This window comes from Pinus tabuliformis, chromosome 9 (assembly GCF_031772625.1).
Source record: "Pinus tabuliformis cultivar Carrire ecotype Pingquan chromosome 9, CPIR1, whole genome shotgun sequence".
Classification (NCBI taxonomy): Eukaryota; Viridiplantae; Streptophyta; class Pinopsida; order Pinales; family Pinaceae; genus Pinus; species Pinus tabuliformis.
In genome coordinates this window covers 1,146,934,642-1,146,939,981 of record NC_142307.1, presented here as the reverse complement: position 1 = coordinate 1,146,939,981, position 5,340 = coordinate 1,146,934,642, and the positions used below count along the sequence as shown (strand labels likewise).

Sequence of the window (5,340 nt, the reverse complement as noted above, 5' to 3'; positions counted from 1 at the left end):
TATGAAATGATATAGCCACTCTATTTTAATTTATTTAGGCTTATTATTCTTAATGAGGTTGGACAAGTCCCTATATGGTTACACTTCACTAGAAGGAGGATATAACCACAAAAATGAAATAATGCAACAAGTATAACTTCCAAGCATCATGATTCATTTCCAACTTCAACCCACAATCTTTACATCCCAATATACTAAATGAAAAATATTCTTATGAATAAATGACTAATGTACCTCATGCGTGTTGAGTCTCCATCATTGGATGAGTACACTTATTTCAAAAAATGACCTGAGAATATGAGAAAGATGCATCACAAGAGTTGTGTATGTGGATAATGTCAATTATTATTTCTATAATGTGAATCATGGAGGGATGATGATTATTATCTCATGATGCCCATGGCTTCTTTTAGCCTGCCCTTCACCAGGTACCACCGCGGGGACTCCCAAACGAATGGCAGAACGAAGATGCAATACACGGCCGAGGGAATCGAACCCGCAACGTACAGATATCTCCAGTTGCCGGAAAAGTAGGACAGAGCCGGTAGCACTGCTATGCCGAGACAAAAGAAGTAGAAAGTCGACATGCCAACCGGTGCTCTCTTGGACGGTCTGACGGCTTCCGTCGCCAAGACGAATGACGACAACCCCAGGCCACCATTTCTAATTCCCGTCAATAGACGGAGAATTAAATAAACCCAGAAATTCGGCGACATTGCCGTCAAGAAACCAAAAATGGCATTGCAGATGTAGACCAACTTCAGGACACCCTCACGCCCCAGCGAAGAATCCGATAGATGCCCAGATATCCCTGCACCTGTATCAAAAAATAAATCAGAAACTAAAAGAAAATCTTAATGGCGATCAGCCGTCAGATATAAAAGCGCACATGGGCTGAAAATATCAATTACCGAGCAAACACCCGACAAAGAACGCAGACTGCAAAAACCCAACTTTGTATTTCTGGCTGCAGACGAGATCCCATCCGCAGACCGTCGAAACCCCGGGGCCTCCGTCCCAGTCCCATGAGGCCCGGTCCATGGAGCATATAGATCCCGTCGGGCTGCAGGATTCGAACCTTGGCTTCACGGAAAGGAAATCCTCTGGGGTTTTCCCTCCATTGCAATGCCAATGGGGTTCATAGTCGGCGAAAATCATGACCATCGTAGGAAAGGCCTCGAGTGTTCGTGTGAGGCTCGACAGCAAGAAATGCTTAATCTGCCACCGCCCGAACAATAACTCAGAAGACACAGAGGCCATTGGGTTGGGAGACAAAAGGACAGTGTGAGGATCAACAACCAAACTTCCTTCAATCGTCTAACACCACAAATCTACGGTCAACAATAAGACACGACATCGGCTGGGGCAATTCATTTCAAAGGGAAACGCCTTACGGCGTAATGAATTGAATTTTGTATCCCAAACTCGGTCAACAATAAGACACGACATTGGCTGGGGCAATTCATTTCAAAGGGAAACACCTTACGGCGTAATGAATTGAATTTTGTATCCCAAACTGTTTTCGAAATTATATCCATATGGATTAACTGTTAATAGTTTTTGTGAAGATCTATGATAAACACTTCACTGTTTTTGTGGAGATCTATGATAAACACTTGCACTAGTGGATCACTTTGAAGAATACCTGCAACCAGGGCAAAGCCATGTCCAAATGACTTGGTCCGCTAGCCAAATAATGCTAGAACATAAATTATAAACTAATGAATATATTCTCTATTCTCAGGAATCCTCTGCTTTTTATATTCGGATCATATAGATAATGAGATCAACATATATGAATCAGAATAAGTGATTAATAAACCAACACAAATCCACAATACAACGAAAGTCACCTTCCTGATCTTAAAATGACCTTGCATTCTGCCACCAACCAGCATTTTCTATTAATTAATTTAACAAGAGTTCTCTCTTGTTTATTTAAACTGCATGACTCCATTAGGCCTGCACAAAATTTAATTTGAATATTATTAAATGCAGGCCTGCTAATGGTGATGGAGTAGTTGATGGCCACCATTTCCAAATCTTATATTAAGTCGTAGAGATGGAAATCGTGCTATATATATATATATATATATATATATATATATATAGTTAGTCACATTAGCAATTATAATTCAATGGTGCTGGCTTGGGCATTGATTTTGAGAATATCATCATTCAAATTCAAAATTCAAGTAAGCAACCTGCCTACTCTTTCCGAATCAAAAAGGGAAGTTATTGGTTTTTTCTCATTTCAAGGATAATCTGTGTGTTATGAACTCACAAAGAGTTTATTATAGATAATAGAATTTTTCGTCCAATTTCTGTGTTGCAGGGTTTTTTTCTTTTCTTTTCTTAGTGTTGTTCCCTGCAATTGGAAGTTATATTGAGTGGTAGAGTCATCGTAACTGCTATGTATTAATCATGGATAGGGATCATTATGAATAATATGTACATGTGCATGGGAAATGATAAGCTCTTGCTGCTTGCTCTATTAATGATGAAGGGAAAGCGTGAACTTTCACAGGAAGTACTCAATTTTTGGAATATTTGATGGCGTCTAAGCTGGCGGTAGAGGATAAATTTGACTTGAGCTTCCATCCAAACATCCAGCTCGAACTACTCTACTCTTCGACGAGCTTCCATCCCATGTCAATAACGAGGCTCCAATCTCCTCCTCCGGCGAGTTCAACTATCGGGTGGGTTTAAGGCAATCGAGTTGTTTTCCCTTCCCTTCTTCAACTATCCATCCTGAACCGGCATAGTGAACTATAGGAAACTGCAACCCATCCTCAGGGACTCCCTCAGCTCTCCATCCATGGCACTGAAATTCTATCTTCGCACAGATTTTCCTAAAGCTAGAATCTCATCAGAAAGCCTTTTCAACCTTAAATTTCCGATAAAACTTTAATGCTTTTAAACTGTTTAGGTGTGCATATTATATGACTTGGAATTCTGAAACTGAGTCTAACTTGAGAGATTTTGAACCAAAACTCCTTGATGTGTCAGTCTTAATTATTCAAAATCATTGAAATTGGTACATCCAGGAATTTTACAAAGTAAAGATGGAATTGTACCACTAAGTAAGATAAAACAAGATGGATTTCTGCGACGAATTAATAGATCAAAACATCATAATGAGAGTCCATGAACTAATGGGTATCTTAACGTAGATAAAACTGAGTGAATGAGGAAAATTGCAGGCATAAAGTAGAAACTTGAGCTTAGAGAAGCCAAAAAGCACAGTAGATTTTGGAATGGAAATAAGCTTTCCTATTTTGGGTATTCTAAGATATCTGTTTTTGTATTTGAAAAATCAGGTGACGTGGCAAATTTATCTCGACACCAGACTTGTGACTTGTGACTCGCCTCTGGACGATTATGGTGATTCTCCCCATGTAAACAACAGACGTTTCAGTGAGCTAGATCTCCATCCTCTCATCAAAACTCATCACAGGACCAGAAAGTCAGGGATTAGTGAATATGAGACAGAGGAGGAATCCTTACAGATGAGGACTAACGAAAACATGTTAGTGAATAGAAGATTGAGTCAAAAGTACAGTCCCAAGTCTTTCGAGGAACTGGTTGGGCAGAGCATTATTGCTCAAGCTCTTTCCAGTGCAATTAACAAAGATAAGATTGCACCATTTTATCTTTTTCATGGGCCCAGAGGTACAGGGAAGACATCTGCTGCAAGAATATTTGGTTTTTCTTTGAATTGCATGGCTGATTGCAATGCAAAGCCCTGTGGAAATTGCAACGGGGGAAAGAATAAGAATAAAGAATAAGAAAGCTTTCGCCAACAGAGAACGAGAATGCCGAGGAGCCATGAAATGAGTGACCACAAAGTAGAGCGATCAAGTGAAGAACTGGTGTGAACTGGTGTGAATATTCGGCTGACTGTGTACCATGGCTTTTCTGTCACCTTCTTCACCGCCGAATGGATGGACGGCTCTCCTCACCACACCCTGCCATCTTCGTCAAGGGACATGATCCGCTTCATAGAGCTCCCTGATGTTCAGATCGAAGGGGATCGAGGCGCCTCAGATTGCTGTCCTCTCTCATCCATCCACAGACGCTTGGCCTCTCTTCGCTGACGCTTGGTTTCTAAAAAGGCCGATGATCTAATGGTTGGAGTTTATTCCATCGTCTAACAATCGATCTAAGGGCCCATAACGAGACACCACGGCACGGAGGGGAGTTCCTCTTAGAGGGAACGCCTTACGGCGTAACTAGTCTTTACAAATAACTTTCGTATAGATTTTTATCAGCAATATGCACATGGTCATTTATTTTTTTGAAAGAGGAGAGCGCATTTTTTTTTAAACTATTAATTCGGATGATTTGATTGTAAGATTCCAAAAGATGCCTCATGCCATTTTATACAAGCGACGATGCAATGTCCATGTGCTTTTGAACACCAAAATTAATTCGCGGTTAACAAAAGTAATATAATCATAAATAAATCTAAAGGAATGAGTTGTTGCTGGACGGAAACGCAACCCGGACGTTTCAGTTTGAAATGAGTTGATGATATTTCACGTTCCATCACACTCGGACAGCGACCTGTACACCCTGTCATCGCACATTATTCACGTGAATATCTAGAGATAATTCCGCGTCCGTACCATGTCACTTAATGGCCTGATGAACTCAATAGCAATCCTATTTATATGTTGCCCCTTTCAGCTTCTCACATCACATTCATTCTTTGCCTCCTCTCATTTCGACCACTTCCGTCTCTGCGTTTTCTTGTTGCCCACCTTTCTTCCAATATCACATTCATTCTTTGCGAGAATGGTGAACAACGGAGGAGGATCAAGATCAAGATCAAGATCAGGACCCCTCTCTCTGAGGTCGTTGAATCATATTTCCCTCGTTTGTAGATCCATAGAAGAATCCATTAGATATTAAGGAGACATCCTGGGTTTCATTCCCGTTAAAAGACCTGGATCGTTTGGATTTGATCGAGCCTGGTAACTACATTTATTTCTCTTTGCTATTTACATTCACATTTTAGGTATTTGTTCCAAAATGAAAAAAAATACCTAAATCAGAGCAAGATGTTTGTTGTTTATAATTTTTGGTTTATACTTTCACAGGCTCTTTAATTACGGAATAGGCATCCATTTGCTGGAGTCTCCAAACCCGGTGGAAGTACCCAAGAAAACTGAAATCAATCCAAGAGACAATCACATCTCATTTCAGGTATATTATTCACCTATATTATCCTGCAAGATGCAGAGATTCATAAGAAATGGTACTACATTTTTTAAGATTCTATAGAAGTGCAAAAGTTCTTATGCATGTAACATTTCAAGGTATGCTAAAATTATGTGA

The 5,340-nt window shown here is 40.1% G+C and overlaps 1 pseudogene; it reads right to left on the bottom strand.

Moving 5' to 3' along the window:
* Positions 1–383: 383 nt before the first annotated feature.
* LOC149152686 (organic cation/carnitine transporter 4 pseudogene) lies at positions 384–1,260 on the bottom strand (annotated as a pseudogene).
* Positions 1,261–5,340: the final 4,080 nt, after the last annotated feature.